This window comes from Rhinolophus sinicus, chromosome 2 (assembly GCF_057876585.1).
Source record: "Rhinolophus sinicus isolate RSI-liver-muscle chromosome 2, RSI-T2T, whole genome shotgun sequence".
Lineage (NCBI taxonomy): Eukaryota > Metazoa > Chordata > Mammalia > Chiroptera > Rhinolophidae > Rhinolophus > Rhinolophus sinicus.
In genome coordinates this window covers 71,769,785-71,787,248 of record NC_142502.1, presented here as the reverse complement: position 1 = coordinate 71,787,248, position 17,464 = coordinate 71,769,785, and the positions used below count along the sequence as shown (strand labels likewise).

The window sequence follows — 17,464 nt, the reverse complement described above, 5'->3', positions numbered from 1 at the left end:
GAAGCGTTCTAGTCTGCTATTGGAAATATGTATATATCATGCCAATCATAGCTATAGAGTCCAGCTTCCATTCACTTTTTAATACGTTGGTTATTCTCTGATACTCCAATGAACATTTAAAATGTTTGTTGATTTTTAATTTGTATTGTTATAAAAGCAATATGTGACCATTAAAGGTTTAAGAATAGTGAAAGCAGAGATATAATCACCCATGGTCACTGATTGTTAGTCTCACGTTTATGTTATATATATATATATATATATATATATATATATATATATATACACACACACACACACACATATATATATATATACATATATATATGTATATATATATATATGTGTGTGTGTGTGTGTGTGTGTGTGTTGGTTTTTTCAGTCAAATTAGTGGAAACTGGTCAATGTTTACTTTCTCATTTGCAGGACATTTAATGGATTCAATTTAACAAACATTTATTGGGCACTTATTTTGTGCAATATGATTTTAAAAATAGTCCCAAATAATTCCTGAATCTATTTATCATGTTCTTTTAATTTACCCATAAACATTTACTATAGAATCATTATAATAATCTCTCACTTTTTGTTTAGTTTCTAGTGCTTAGAAAAATATGTCCTATATTATTTGCTATTGGTGATTTTCATCTTGGTAAAGTTCATTGAACCAGACAACGCATATAGATTTTCCCCTAGGTCTGAAAAAGCCTGCTCTGTAGAATTTGAGACTTACAGGATTAATCAGGAAATTAATTCCATAATGTGACGTAAAAATACAGACTTTAAAAGATCTTCAGAGTACATTGACCTCACTGGCCAGTCAATTCCATAGGACAGGCCAGCTTGTTTCCAACGCACCTGCTACTATAGGAAAAACAAAATTGTTTCTTCCTGTTGTTGCTAATATCATGAGAAGTTAGGGGTTGGTATGAAAGTCCCGACAGGGAAATCCCAGGGAAAATAGTGAACCCAGCCAAATTCACAGGACTAAGGGAAAAATCAAGGGTCTGAACAAGAGAGTAGAGTTTGTAGTTAGAATTTCCTTGGAAAGATATAAATAATATGTGCCCCAAAGTAAGGTAGAAATATTATAATGGTCCAGAAGGGAAAGGACAGACAGGACATAAGAAACAAAGGCACTGGGGGAAATGAAGCACCTTGTAACGGTCTCTAAGAGAATGAATTGCCTCCAATTGGCCCACTTATTCAGAAAATGGAGAAGGCAAGGATCTCTAGGCAAGCTGATAACCCAGTTAGTGGGAACCCAGAGCTCAATGGCCAGTTGCCCAAAGACTGACACTGAAACAGGGAAGCAGCTGCCATTCAACACCTTATATTCTCAGAATTGGCTCCAGAACAGCAAATGGGGTTAAGCACAAATTGAGAGTCCAATTGCCTGAACTCAAATCCCAGATCTGCCACCTGCTTGCTGAGGGCCATGGACATTTCCCTCAGCCTACTTACCTGTAAAATGTAAAGTATATGAATATCTGCCTTATGGGGTTGCTAATACTTAGAAAGCAATGATTAAATATTAGCTACATTGTTGTTTATTATGATCACCTGCTAGAAAAGGTAATAGCTTAAGACTCAGAGGACTTTGTAACTTCTGCCAAGTGACTTCTCTTGCCTCTTCCTAGTACCTTCCTCTTTAAAATGATGAGATTGTACTAGATAACTGATTCCCAACCCTGGATGCACATTAAAATCACATAAAACCTTGTAAAATAGACCGATACCTGGGCACCTACTCAGGCCAACTTGAATTAGAACCTCTGGGGCACAGCCTGGGCACCTGCATTTTTAAAGCCTCCCAGGTGATTCTGCTGCACAGGAACTGTTGAGAACCACAAGACTAGATGATTTGAGAGCCCCACATGAGCTCAGAGTCTAGAGGTTTCCACCCTCTCAGTTTCCCACTGGGTACGGGTGTCTCCAGGACCAAAGCTGTACGTACAGTCATCAATAATGTGAGACTCAGAGCCTCCATTTGCCTTAAAATCAGCCCAGGTGCAGAGGTGCTAAGAGATTTAGGAGCTCTTGCAGAATGTCTTAGAAAAACCTTAAATTAATATGATAAGCTATTAATATCTTCCATTTAAGAGGCATTAGCAAAAGATTAATGTGGAAATTTTCAGTTTTGTTGCCAAAAGAAATATAAAATAATTGAATGAGAAAAAAAAAAATACTTCCTGGAGCCAACCAGTCAAGCCCTTTGTCTCCAAAGGATATAACACTAATTCTTTCCTTTCTTTGCACTGTTACACCTTTTTGCATAAAGACAGGAAACGACAGAGGGAAATTCTGAGTTTATTTGTTGTAAGAAAATCAGGAGTGATCATGTGAATGAAATGGAGGGGCTTGATGAAATATAATACATCAATCCTTTATTTTGGATTAAAGAGGTCCATACCACAGAGCAAAGAGCATTTGCTTCAGGAACATGTTTAGCCTGTCAGGTAAGTAGTAGTATAAGCTCTGTGCATTGACCAGTAATGAGTGTAAAAGTGTATCGGGAAGGGTTAGGGTATGCCAGTATGTTTATGACAATATACCGTTTCAATTCCTAGCATAGTTTCTCAGAGGGTAGAGATTCATTCTGTTATGTGTTCACTTCACATGAAACGTTCACCTTCCTGGGATATTCAATACCACCACCTGAGATATTTGATACACTGAAAAAGAGGAGTATTTACTGCCACTGGCATTAAGAAAAAGCATTATCTGCTCCATCAAAATTTTATTAGAACTGCTCTCCTTTTACTTTAGACAATTGCTAAAGTTAAATGTTATACACGTAAATAGAAACTCAAAAATTCCAATTATAACCAAATAGACAGTTAGCATCATTACAGGTAACTCTTGGTTAACAAAGATAAAATAATTAAATAAAATGTCCAATAGAACATCTCATACCATTGCTCCACAGTAGCAAATCACTAGCTGAAAAATATCAGGTAATTTTCCTTAAACTATAGCGAGCTCTCCACTTTTTATTTGTTTGTTTGTTTGTTTTGTTTGTTTGTTTTGAAGGAGCAACGTGGTCAGATTGACCACTCGATACCTAAACAACGTCGTTGGAAGCCAATAAGAGCTCTTACGTGAATGAGACCATCTGTCTGCTTCCTCACTGCCTCCTCCAACCAATATACACACACCACCAAAGGCTACTTTAAGGAATATTGCTACCAACAGCTCGAATAAGTATGTTGTAGAACTCCCTCTTGAACCTACTAAACAAACTGAATGCTTATGACCCAGGCAGAGATCTGCAGAGCATTTCAAATGTCACAATAGAAGGTGGGGTTCTCAGTTGTCAACAGGAGCTACAACAGACCAAAACCCTGATGGTATCAAAGGATATGGCTACAGTAGTAGCCCTAACAGCACATAACTTCGAATATCCCATGGCATCCTCTCCCAGGGAATCAACTCATTAATGCAGAAACCGGGAACCACATTGCTCTATCAATAACTGGGGAAGAATGGCTTCTGCAACCCGGTGCCCCAGGCCTAGCTCTTCTTGAGGTGCCCAACTCCACTGGCCACTGAAACTTCTGGTTCCACTTCGGAACCCTGGACAAGAGCCCCAGTTGGCCTTGAATCTCTCTGTCTGTTCTTTGCTCTTACTGAATCTTTTCAGACTGTAGTTATCAGCTGACCCCTGCAGTGTTACATCCAACACCTTTCATTAAAACATCAGAGTCATCTGGGTGGTGGTCTTCCTTGAACAACTGCCTCCACTACAAGAAAGTGGTTGAAAACATGGGCTAAATAAGGTCAAGTTGCCTGGATCTAAATTTCAAATCTGCCCCTGGGCAAGTTACTTACCATCTATAAGACCCATCTTTCTAATCCATGAAACAGAGATTTTAAAAAGTGCCTCATAAAATTGCTATGAGAAGTAAATAAAATCATCGACGTAAAATGCTTGGCACAATGCCTGGCACAGAAGAATCTCTAATATGCTAGCTATTATGATCATTTATATATACTAAATAATTGTATATAACTATATAATACACATATTATGTAGATAATATATGTAGCTATTATTATCATTATATTATTATATCATTACATAATAATTGGGATTCAGATGTCTCGGTCATTAGTAGGAACATAAGGTATGCAGGGCAGTGGTCTATGGAATAAACAGAATATAGAAGGCGGGGATACATTACCCAAAGTAGAGGAGCCCCTGAGGAGTGAATTCTACCAAAGCAGCTGGCTTCCTTAATTAAGGACCAAAGAAACAACAGGCTGTGATCAAAGCAGTTGGTTTGCTGGTGGCCAAACCAGATGATATCAAGACAGCATGTGAAAATCAAGCTCATGTGTAAGGCCCCTCCCTCATCCAAATACCAGGCTCCTCTTCAAGCATGTGTCACTTACTAAACAGTTAATGAAACACAAAGAGCCTTGCATACCTCCAGTGTCACATTTCAAGACTTATAGAATAATTAGGAAAAATCTGAGCTGGCTCTTCCTAGCTCTCCCTGTCAAGCAGACCATCTTTGTTTTCCATTAGTGTGTGTTGTCGTCACAGTAACTGCAAGGCTCCAAACACAGGCCAGGGGTGTCATTTCCTCATGTACTTAGGCTGCCACACTGAAATAGCATTATGAACTCAGCAATGCCTCTTCCTTTCCTGTTGTGCTGTCGTACCTCAGTCAAAGAAGCAGGGATGGGTTACTTAAGACATAAGTATATTAAAGAGATAAAAGGAAAAATAAAGTCCACTTATCCCTATTACTCTGTGTGTGTGTGTGTGTGTGTGTGTGTGTGTGTGTGTGAGAGAGAGAGAGAGAGGAGAGAGAGAGAGAGAGAGAGAGAGAGAGAGAGAGAGAGAGAGAGAGAGAGAGAGAGACCTTATTTTTACAAAGCTCTTTTAGATAAACAAGGCAAGTTGGCAATAACTTGATTATCTTGGTGATGTCAGCAGTCTACTGTTTTCAATCAAATTGTCTTCTGGCTTTAAATCTTTAGCAGATCACTTTTTCAAGAATGGATTTGGCTAACTCTGATGTGTCCATTTTATGACTTTTTTACACCTTTTCCTTACAAAGATCCATAGCAGATAATTATTTTTTTCAAAATAACTTGGGAAGATTGCAGTTTATAATTATTGCAAGAAGAAAAAAAAAAAACTGTTTTCAAGTGTAGGCATATAAGGTCCTCGGCTAACGAAGCAACAATCATAATTTTTATCTATGTGTTGGTAAAGGAGAGAGGTGACAGCATTTAACCAAGAAAGCAAAAACAGAAAATCCCTGAACCTTCAGGATTCAATTAAAGTCAGATCACTTGAGATAAATTCTGCATTAGCTTTAAAAATTCTTTCTAGTCTGCCTTTCATAGACCTGAGAAACACATAAATCACCCAATATTATGCACATTGACACTGTTTCCCAAAAAGGAAAAGCAACGCCACCCTTCTTTTGACTTTCCAGTTCTGCTGCAGCTTAAATAAAGCTCTCGGGGACTGTGGTGCTGGTTAACGTCATGTTTCTTCATTTCTCTGCTGGGACTTTCTCAAGTTCTGCAATCAGCTGGTTAACAGCCAGCTAGAGCTGCTCAACTCAAGTCTGACTGTCCCCACTCTAAGTTCTTGTACCGCTCACTGCATGGTCTTTGAAATTAAACTGCCTCAGCTCCTGCCACAGGGAAAGTTGTATTCTGCCTGCAGCCTTTTCCCTTCTCTGATTAGCGAAAGAGTGGGACTATTTAAGGAGAAAGAAGAACATAATCCAATATATTTTCCTAAGGTTCCTATATTTTTGCCCTAGAACCTTTATAATGTATTTTTGTAAGCCAGAAAAACATCGTATCTTTTCTTTCATTTCCTTTCTTCTTTCCTTCCTTTCCCTTCCTTCCCCTTCCTTTCTTCCTTCCTTCTTTCCTTCATTCCTTCTATCTTTCTTTCTACAAGAAGGTTTTCATTAAAGAAAGATAATCATAAAACTCAGTTTGCTTTATCTTTTAGAAACTCATTCTTTCAATTGAGAAAAACAAAGCAAAATTGAGAGATCTAAATCATAACTACCCTGCAGAAGATTTACTAGCACTAACGCTTCTATGAAAATTCCCTGCTTGTGTTTCACATAGTTTTGTTAAATTAAATATACAAAACAGTATTCACCCCATAACATACACACACATATTTATGAGATAACGCTTTCTTTTTTGTCTTAGAATATACTTTCTTGTTATGTTTAAGAAGAATGAATAGGATTAAGGGCAACGAAGAGCAAGAATTCATTTCCATTTCGTAAGGGTAAAGCTAGCATGAGATGACCTTTTTTGGTCTTTTCATTTTTATCTGATACTAGGTTAGTAAACAAAAGGAAACATCTAAGGGAAGAAATAAAGAATGATAAATGTAATAATATATCCTTCCATTACCCAGTGTAGTCAGCTATAAAAGAGACACCCAAGCACAATAAACATACTTTATCTCCAACTACGAATATAGAAACCATAGAGTAGTCTATGCTGTGGGTGATCTCTTACCTTTTTAGTAATGATTCTATAAGACAGCAGACTGCTGAGTGATAAGGGAGGGTTTGAAACATAAATTCAATACTAAATTATTGACTGGCGTTCCAACTATGTCTGCCTAGAGTACCCAGCAGCAAAGTAAGTCCCAAACAGGATTCCAAGTTTAAACAATACATTCTTCTGCATTTTCTATGATCTACAAATTTGAGTTCACAGACTATCTGTATCTAAGAATTTTATGTGCAAAAAAAGATTAAAATAAACAATAACTACATTTAAGGTATGGTAATAAAGCAATAATAAGTTAAATTTATTGAAAAGTCTACCAGACAACTGTAAGTTTTATTAAATCATTTAATCTTCGAAACAACTCTATGAAGAAGGTAGTATTATTATCCTCTTACTATTTTCTAGACAAGGAAACTGAGGCACCGAGAGTAATTTGTCCAGGATCACGTTAAGCTGAAATGTGAATCCAGGCTCTCTGGCTTGCCTATGCTATTAGCCTTTCCTGCTTCCGCCTTCATATCAAGAAACAAATCCTTAAATCTTCAACTCAGATTTAGGAAACAAAACATATTTTATTAGTATATCTTTTGTGCTAGTGCTATATATATTAAAAATAATTAATGTATAAACAAACTTATGTTTCAGACTTTTAATGTCATTTTTCTAACAAGTTGTTACCAATCTTTTTTCTCTTAAACCTTTCTGCTGGAATAGACCTCAATCTAAGCTTGCCCTCTCACTTCCCATGATGCTGTTTTACTAAAACCCACATGTTTAGAGAAATAAGATGAGACAAATCAATGAAAATGTGGATGAAATAAACTCTGTAAAATCCTGTTTCTTAGTGTACCTGTTTTATGAAGAAATGCTCGTCTTCCAGGGGAAAAAAAACAATTAACATTAGATTGGAATGTGTATTTTACCACAAAGTTTTGTTTCTAAAGAATAAGTGAAAATTATAACCACAGGGAAACCACTGCTAAGTGAATATATTAAACATTTCACAAATTTCATTTGGAAAATCCCATAGTGATTCTTGCTGAATATCCATTTAGAAGAATAATTTTAATTTCCTTGGCCATCTTAAAATGTAAAGAGAATGCTTTTCTTCTGATGGACACAGAAAAATTTTGCTTCAAAATCATGATTTATATTTTATTTTACACAGTAAAGGTATAAGTTTCATGAGTGACATTCACTGAGAAATGTCTCTTTTTCAAATATCTAGGGAGAAATTTAAAAAGGATCATAACATCATGTTTAAACATTTTAATGTTCACGGTCAAATTCTAATCCATGATGACTAACAAATAGAAGGAGCCATAATTTAAATGAATAGTAGTAAAGGTAACTATAAATAGAATTTGGTACCAAAAGATGATAAAAGTATATGCGTCATAGTATTTAAAGGTCTAGGTGCATACACAAGTAATGTGTGTATACTTTATATATCCCCTTTCCACTTTATTCTCAAGAGGCACATCATCTCTATAATCAGGTACATAAGCATAGTTACAATGACATGTAATTTTTCTGTGCATGGGAAAACTACGAAGAGTTTTCTTAAGAATTTTTTGAAGTAAAAGGCTATTAACCATACTTACAGTTGCTTTTCTTGATTTTTATGCTTATCTATACTTTCTTACATACTCATCGTCAGAAATCTGTAGCCAAAAATGTAATGGAACATTCAAAATTTGCATGGGGTTGAAAAGCTCCAAAGCCAAGTGATCTTTAGGACAATGCTCTGTACCTAATCATCTTCATAAAATTGTTCTGAATTTAAAGAGGCAAACCTTGTTCCAAAGTACCCTAATTCTGACAGAGCACCAAACTGTCTAAACTGAGAAGGAATCACTTCTAATAGGAATGGTCTGGGAAATCATTGTGAAAATAGATGACTGATCTGAGTTTTAAAAATTGAACAAGGTCTCTACAGAAAAGGAGATAAAAGGTGTTCCAGACATGGGGAATAAAAGGGACAGGGGTGGAACATTGAAATGTGGACTGACTCTGTGTGGTGAACACACATGTGATATATAGATGATGTATTACAGAATTGTACACCTGAAACCTATGTAACTTTACTAACCACTGTCACCCCAATAAACTTTAATTTAAAAAAAAGGAAAAAAATGTGCAATGTGTATGTGTTTGGAGAATGGCCCAAAATATGAAATAATCTGAAGCAAAGGGATGGACACTTGTTGTTGAATAGTGGGAGCTGATACTGGAAAAAGTTAAGTACGTGCCAGATGATGGAAGATTTTCAAAATACCCAGCCTAGGTGTTTGGCAGCAACTACAAGTCCCAGAAGATAACTGGAGTAGAGAGACAAACATAGCAATGCTTTAGGAAAATTAACCCCATGGTCATGGGCAAAACAGTTTGGATGGCATGAGGGGTTGGAGGAGCACTGTTGCAAATCCAGACTGAGGGTGAAGGGAATAGCCTTAGTGCAGTAGAAGACATGGTAATAGAATCTAACCACTCTTTTGGCGAAGGGAGAAAGGAGGATTCCAAAATAACAGAAATGTGAACTTGAGTGAACAGGAGAGCAGAATCTGTATGGTTTGTGGAGAGTTTGATTGTTCATATACTGGAGGAAAGCACATGGTCTAACCTGAGCTAGTTTTGATTCTCAAGGGTAAACTGACAGCCATAAAGACATTGATACTCAAAAGTTCAATTCATCAGGAAACATAGCTTTCACTCAGGGCCAAATGCTGCACTCGGTTATCTACACACTGTTCCACTAACTCCAAAAGAAATTACATGCCTAGAACTAATGGTCGATTTTGGCCTTACGCATACATATGTAAGCCAACAATGTGACCCTTCCTAAGATAAAAACAAGAAAAATGTAAAGCATTTAGTTCTGACTATTCAAATCTCAAGAAGATATTTCATCACCGCTAAAGCACCAGGAGTTTCATTCTCTGATACCCAAGGTTACCCGAGTGCATTTTATACTATTACTTGTATACATTCATTATATATAATTAGCTAATCATATAATCAGAATTATGACACATAATACATACTAAAATGTATATACTAGTTCATTTTCCTGAACATATGATACATAAGCTTTAATTAGTTTTTCTTAAAACAGGAATATTTACTGAAAGGGCTGATACATTCTTATTTGTCAACACACAATTTGTTTAAAACTGATTTTGGGTAAATTCTTCCTTTAAGTTGATAAAATAAAATAATTCCTTTTAAAATATTCAACTGTATCTTCCTTGATATTATCCTGAGATTAGAGTACTCATTCAAATTATCACGTTGATTTCAAGGAACAAACTTTTTATACAAATCCAACCCAACTACAGACACCAGGTGTCAACACTAACTACATCACCAATGTAGTCATAACTTTTGTCGGATTCAACGTGAACTTGATAACTCTAAGCAATTCTGAGAAAAGTACATGGCAATTCATGGAAGGAGAGACAATATAGTAAGAGACGAAAGCAGGATTTTCTTCACACTATAGTAAACACACTCATACACACATCTATGCAACATAAGAAAGGATTTTTTCCTAATAAATTCAATGCTAGTTTTAAAAATCAGAATCTGTTTTATCTATATGCAAGCAATTAATCAATTTTTTTTAAAGTGCACAAAATAACTGTCCCCTGAATAGTTTGTATTCAACAACTGCAACGTAGTGATTTACTACCAGGCATACTTTGTGCCTAGTCGGAAGCGTTTGGGGTGACTGTAATGTAACGAGGTCAGAACCAGCACACGGTGTACCAGTGTAATCAGAGAATCAGGCAGAGGGAAAAGCAGATAGCAGCAAGTCAAAAGTACAGCAGTACAAACACCATGCAGGACTTTCCTCCCATTTACCACACAAGCTACTCAGCTATTTCAATAAATGAGTTATTTTGCTTCTAGGAAAAATATCCATCCCTTCTATTGGTTAGCCATCCTAACTGTGAAAGGAGCTGTGAAATTGTCCTTTGTCTTATTTGTTACCTGCCGAAGAATTAACTTGGCAGAAATATTTTGATACCTATTAAAACATCATAACAATCTTTGTGTTTAAAACAGAATTGGTATAATTCTGAGAAAGACATGTTTCTTTAAAAATAATTCACAATGATTATCATAATTCCTAAGTGTGTTATCACACAATGGAACAGTAAGAATCAAAGGAAACAGACAACACAGAATCCGAGAGAACTCTCTTCTTGTGGAAGCAGAAATTTCTTAAATGAGTAAGTAGGTATTTATTTTGGTCTTACCTGAGGCAGCTCCTTTTAACCAAGGTGATGTCCTTTATGGAGGTAGCTTATCCTTTGAAGAACCCAGTGGCTTGTCCCACAGCCCAAGAGAGACTGGAGTCCTGGAAAACTATCCAGCCCAAAAGAATACAGAGGAAAAAGCTTTTCCCACTTTCTTTCCCAGGACTAGCCAATAGCTGAAGTCATGCAGGAAACCGAGTGGAGAGAAGGGGAAAGCAGCTTCTTCTCCCTGAAATCCCGATCAGCAGAAATTGGAGGCTGTTGTGTATCTCCCACCCAGACTTTTGTTTAAAAGTTTTTTCAACTGTTGCTAGGTGTTGTTGGGTTCTGAGATTAGGTTTCTCGTCTTCTGCTCCCTTCACAACACCGTCAGAGCAGTGACTTTGTTGAGGAGCTGGCTTGCGCGTGCTATATTTAACCAGTGTTCTCAGCAAGTCAAGCCTGTCAACAGCTGAGAAGTTTGGAGCCGGCTTTACTCAGTTCCTCGGCAGCTGGGTTATCAGTGAATACAGCTCTGCTCACCCTGGAAAACACTGCGAGAAAACAGCAGTCCCTTTTAAGGACTTCTGCTCGTTACACAGAGGTAATTATTATTTGAAGCTCTTAAATACAGATTGTAATTTGGGACTCAGGTTTTAAAATCTAAAAAGAAACAGCAGTAGCTTGAGCAAAGCATTTTACCACTGCAATATTGTTCTCAATTCGGCTTTCTCAGATGAATGTTCTTAAATAAAAAGGTTTTTAAAAGTGTATCACAACCATTGGGAAAATTCACAATTAGAGATCATTTCCAGATTTTTATATTGGTGTGTTAAATTCGTAGCTAGATGCCTTCCTCAGTCAGATCACACTTGACCACCTTATATACCTGAATGTCCTGAAAGTAAGGTTACCATAAAGGAATGTAATACTATTTTTGAAAGGAGTAAAGTGAAGAAGGAAGATCTTAGCATTCTCACTCCGGTCATTCATTCAGCCTAAGAAATGGAATCTGCTCCAGGAAAACCAGGATGTGAGACACCTCTGGTTGTTGACAGCCTTGCCTCATCATTAACCCTCTAGTCTCCAGAAGCAGAGAAGAATCATGTCTACCCTAAACTCCAACATGAAGAATGTCTCAATATATTTTATTAGCTTTATTCTATGTAATAAAATAGTAGGAACCTGGCAAGATTAAGACTTATGAAAAAAATGTGTATTTAACTAACTAGCTCTTGGAACTGTCTTACTAATTACTTATTGAAATTAACAGTAAGGGAAACTGAGAGAGATCCTTTTAGCCACAGGTAAAGTAGGAAGGGAGACAGACAGACAGACACACACACACACACACACACACACACACACACACCAATACAATATTAAAATACTAGAATATTGCCCTAACAAAAATCTCCTCAGTGCCATTATAAAGTGACTCCCCTCCCTGAAATTAATTTATCAGTTTAAAGATAACTCTTTTTGACATGCAAACTGAAGTCAGACCAAGAAGACATTTAAAGGCATGGATTTAATATTTGAAGTGTTGAATACTTACCATAAGTGGTTTATGTGCTGGATAACGCTAATGTCTCTGGGCAAGACTACTACTTCTCACAAGGTGTGAACGTGTGCTCGCAAGCGCACGTGTTCTTTTGAAAGAAATGACCCTCACCTACAAGTTTAGATGACCCCACACCTCAACACATAGGAAAACATCTCAGTTCTTCCTATCCCAGCCACCACAATAACAACATTCATTTCCCCCTTAATTTACTTACTACTGTTCACATATAAAATTGCATTTGTTCAGATTCCTAGACTTTCTGGATCTGGGCCAACGCTGATTAAAAAAAAAAAAAAGACTAGCATTAAGATGAAAGCCTTCTTATGTGAAATTAACTGACTCTTCTAGAACACTAATGGCTCTTTTAGAAACAATCTATTCACAGTTCCTAAAAGGTGGGTTCTGAGAGGAGGTGGAAGTGTGTGACTAGAATATGGGATAGTTCAGAACCACCAGGAGAACTTTTTTTAAAAATTATAAAGGTGTGGCGTCCAGAGAAATTATTGTTTGAAAAATGCTCACACCTCACACACATATCCCACATGCAGCAACAGCCCCAGGTTGAAAACCACTATACTAAAAAGGACTCCAGGAATGCATCACTTCACCCCTACTCAGAGTTCACTTTATAGATGTCTCCAATCCGAAATGAAGCTGAGCACCTTATCACTGAAGTCAGGATAACTGAGGGGAAATATCCCACTTTGCCTAAATAAGTCAATCGAGAGGGTGATAGTTATTTTTTCCCTGACTATCCGGACAATTAAGAGTTTTCAGTGGTGTTTTGTTTTTCTCTCTTTAATGAAAACCTAGTCATTCCCCGCCCCCCTCCCATTGTTTTCTTTCATCCTTGGATTAGCTCTCCATTGTTACTATTAGTTTACTTTAAACAATGTGGTGACAAGCAATAGCATACAGGATACTTCGCATAATTTAGTCTATTGCTACCTTCAGATTATGTTCTTTAATTATACTAGACATATGTGCATGTGTGACTCAGTAGCCCACAATACTCTGTCTCTTCTCATGCTCTCCATCTCCTCCTGCCTCGTCCCCTACACACACACACACACACACACATGCATTCTCTATCTCTCTCAGTAAAGTGAATTTATTCTGAAGGCTTTCCCCACAGGAATGATTATTCAGACAAAAGCATTTCCTACATAATCCACAGAGGAAGTAGTACCATTAAGAACTTCTAGAAATTTCTGTTTTGTATACAGTCAACAGGAATTGCTTTTTCAACACATATTGTTAATATATTACTGTTCAGCTGCATCTTTTTCCCACAGTCTTAAGTGTAAGTATTCTGAGAACCTCTGGTAAACTTACAACTAAAGCTGAATTTCCCAACTTCAAGAATTAGTCATGATGAAACTTTTTAATAAGTAGATTAGTGTTATGTCAGTGAGAACAAAGCAAATGAATTAAATGATAGTTGGCATATTATCTCTACATCCATTTCTAAAACCAAATTTTACCACATTGTTTATTTAAAGAGGTATAGTGATTTTTAAAGTTAAAAATTAAAAAGTTATTTAATATACCAATGAAGAGTAAAATAGACATTTGCTTCAAAATGATGTTCAGAGGAGGGGGGATCATGAGAGGAGTTTCCAAACAAAAATGCCCTCTTATTGCTTATTGCCTGACTCTGAGACTTAAATATAAGCTCCCAAGTAACACAGAATGTTTCCTATTTGTTCCTTCCTGAATACTCAAGTACCATAGTAAGTGTTCAATAAATAGGAATGATTGAATAAGCAAATGAACATATAAAAGATTAAAGAAAAGATGAAGAAAACTTTAGAGTATATTATCTATAAACTTACAGAAAATGCATTTAGGCTCTCTAGACAGAGTTGGGTCATTATTAGCTGCATATTAAAAATTGTAGAAGGAAACTCGTAGATTGTGAATTAATTTGAATTTTATTAAAATTTCTAAAGAAAGTAATAGATTTCAGGATAATAATAAAAACACCTACCAACACTAACTACATGTCCAGCAGAGTTCTAAGGGCTTAATACATACTAATCCACTTAATTTTCACAATAACCCAGTCAGGTAGGTATTATTATTATTCCCCATTTTACAGGTAAGAAAACTGAGGCATAGAGATAGTAAGTAACTTGACCAAGGTCATACGCTAGTAAGTAGCAGAACCAGAATTTGAACTAAGGAATCTGGTTCCAAAATTTTATGTTCTTAACCACTTAACTTCCTCTTACATTTAATAGTCACAGTAGCCTGTTCTTAACAATCACTGAGAATCAAAACAGCGACTTTGCTATATCTGAAAATATATGCTTCTAACCAAAAAATACAATTAAGAATCCACATCTTCAAGGCAAATAGAAAAAAAATGTGGTATAATTTCATGATCAGCATAGTAAAATAAAAGCTCATTGGAACTGAAGTCTTGTTGAATGCCAGAGAAGAGAAAATTGGACGAAAAAGAAGATAATTGCTTTGAGAAAAAAAGTCTCTTTTTAAGCAAAGGATATGAGCTATTCAGTATTCTCTCTAAAACAAACAATGCATGATGATTTATGACGAATGAGTTCACTGCTTAGTGATATTCTAAAATTACATTCTAAAAATATAATTTTGGTCCATGATATGATAAGCAATTTTAAAATGTTTATGAGCTGTGCATTCACAATCAAAATTTGTCAACGATGTAACCAACAACAAAGAAAAACACAAAACAATGGGGGTGGCGAGAATCATTATATATTAACTAATTCTTTGGTGTCAAATAATATTGTGCTACACTTACCATATTCAGGCTTTACAATTTGAAAATACTTGCATTTTCTATTAATCTAGCTACGCATCTAATTATATTTTTAAATTTTATTTTTCAATTACAGTTGACATAGAATATTAGTTTCAGATGTATAACACAGTGATTAAACATCTACATAACCCACAAAGTGATCGCCCTAATAAATCCAGTACCCCTTGGACACCACACATTGTCATCACAATATTATTGACTATTCTTCCTATCCTATACCCACATTCCCATGACTGTTTTGTAACAAGCAATTTGTACTTCTTAATCCCATCCCCTTTTTCACCCATTCCCAACTTTTCTTGTTACTACTATTAAGAATTTCAATGAATTTGCCTCAAGATAATGAAATAATTAAACAAACACAGCTGAATTTTGTCTGGCGTGGGTCTGGCATTCAGATTCGTTAATTGAATTCCTCTTAATATTTGCTCACAAGAAAAACAAAAAGGTCATCTTTGCATTATTCTTCAAAATGAACTATAGTTGTTTTACTTTGCATGCTTTTTCTACTCTTTTATCCTTAAAAATGTCTTAATTCTCCACAACATTACATCATTGCATTTGCTTCTGTAACTTTCTCCTGTGACATTTCCCTCTGAGCCATAGATTGTATTCGGGTTCTGCCTGGAAATGTTGCATGGTGCCAGGAAGAAATACTTTCACCATTAGGGTTTACCTGAAGAAATGTTCCAGCCATTGTGCTGCTGTTGACTTTAAGCTACAGGGAACAGAAATACAATTTTTGCATTTCCTTAGCTATATCTGGAATGTTACATCACTATCTGAAAATGTCTTATGGTAGAAAGAGCCCTTTGCTCTGAACTCAACTAGTGAGATTTTTTTTTTTGAATGATTTAATCCTTCTGAGACTATTTCCTCAATTGTCAAGTGCAGACAAAGCGTACACCACTCTGTACCCTCCACCACCACCACCACATCCACCACCACTACCTCTATCACCGCCACTGCCACCACCACCGCCACCACCACCACCATCACCACTGCCACCACCACTGCCACCACATTTGTTAGTCACAGTACATAAGATGATGGGGAGCCAGTGCCCTAAGAATGTGAGTGGAGTGTGAAAAGAAAGAGAAGGCAATTGCACTGTTGGGGCTCACTACCATCAATTTTCATTATTTAAAATAATTTTCATTGCCTAAAGTTATTTTTGTTACCTAAAATGTGTTACTTTTTATAAGCATTGTTTCTAACAAAACATAATTTATTATTTAGATTTTTATACATAATTCTAAGCTGTTGAAAATACTGTAAAATATGTAAAAATAGGAAAGCAGGAATGTTTCTTTTCAACATTAATTAAATTAGTTTCTAACCTTGCTAAAGGAAAAACAAATGTTACAGTTTCAAGGCCAAATTTTGCTCATTTATGCCAACAAATAGTATTCTAATCTTCTGTGTCTGCGTGTGCTTCGAAAATATGTCATCTGTAAAGCAAGTGCATTAGAATGTAAATTTGACCAACAGCATTTGTCAGAAAATGAACACATGCATTATGGAAGCCGTGTACTTAAGCTACACACCAAAACTATAAACCTCCAGATGTTTTCAGATTATAAATAAGTAGATGAGAATGAGAGGACAGGCTTTGAGGAGGGAGTTGACAATGAGTGGTGACAGGAGTAGCAAACAAGAGGATGATCCAACACCAGACCAGTTTCCTCAAGAAAACATGAATTCTATGTTTGCTTTTGTAGGAGTCAATCAAAATTTGCTATAGAATTTATGTAATAAATAAATGGGGAGTCTTTACTCTGTGTAAGGCACTCTAAAGCGATGGTTTTCAACTGAGAGCATTTCTGTCCCCCATGGGACATTTAACATTGTCTGGAGACATTTTTGTCACAACTGAGGATTGCTACAGGCATCCAATGGGTAGAGGCCAGGGATGCTATTAAATATCCTATAATGCACAGAACAACTGCTCAAAACAAAGAACATCTGGCCAAAATGTCAATAGTGCCAAGGTTGAAAAACCCTTATGCACTAGAGCAGGGGTGTCCAAACTGCGGCCTGCGGGCCAACTGTGGCCCATGATCCATTGTTAATTGGCCCGCGGCAAATTCCAAAAATATATTTAGTTTACTTAAATAAACCAGGTGAGGCAATAGGTACTTCACCTCGAGTGAGTGGCCCGGCTTGTGTATTTTATCGCATATGGCCCTTGGTGAAAAACGTTGAAAAGAGTTTGGACACCCCTGCACTAGAGGATTAAAACACGGTAATACAAATAAGAACAACCCTCAAGAGTATAAAGTCTGACAATGAAGATGAGGCAGATACACAACAAAATGGGCAAAGCAAGAGCTATAAGAA

The 17,464-nt window shown here is 36.4% G+C and overlaps 1 protein-coding gene and 1 long non-coding RNA gene across 6 annotated transcripts in view; one reads left to right on the top strand and one right to left on the bottom strand.

Moving 5' to 3' along the window:
- FILIP1 (filamin A interacting protein 1) overlaps nt 1-17,464 on the bottom strand; it is a 228,872-nt gene that overhangs the window by 184,427 nt on the left and 26,981 nt on the right. For 2 of the 5 annotated variants that reach the window (XM_019729604.3, XM_019729602.3), the window contains exon 1: nt 10,773-11,184. The exons of the other annotated variants lie outside the window; for them this stretch is intronic. The gene's annotated coding sequence lies outside the window, so the exon portion shown is untranslated. Of the gene's footprint in view, nt 1-10,772; nt 11,185-17,464 lie in introns of those variants that run through there. 5 annotated transcript variants of the gene reach the window in all.
- LOC141571674 (uncharacterized) overlaps nt 11,216-17,464 on the top strand; it is a 41,390-nt gene continuing 35,141 nt past the window's right edge. The window contains exon 1 of the long non-coding RNA XR_012496647.2: nt 11,216-11,355. This is a non-coding gene — a long non-coding RNA (uncharacterized LOC141571674). The remainder of the gene's footprint in view (nt 11,356-17,464) is intronic.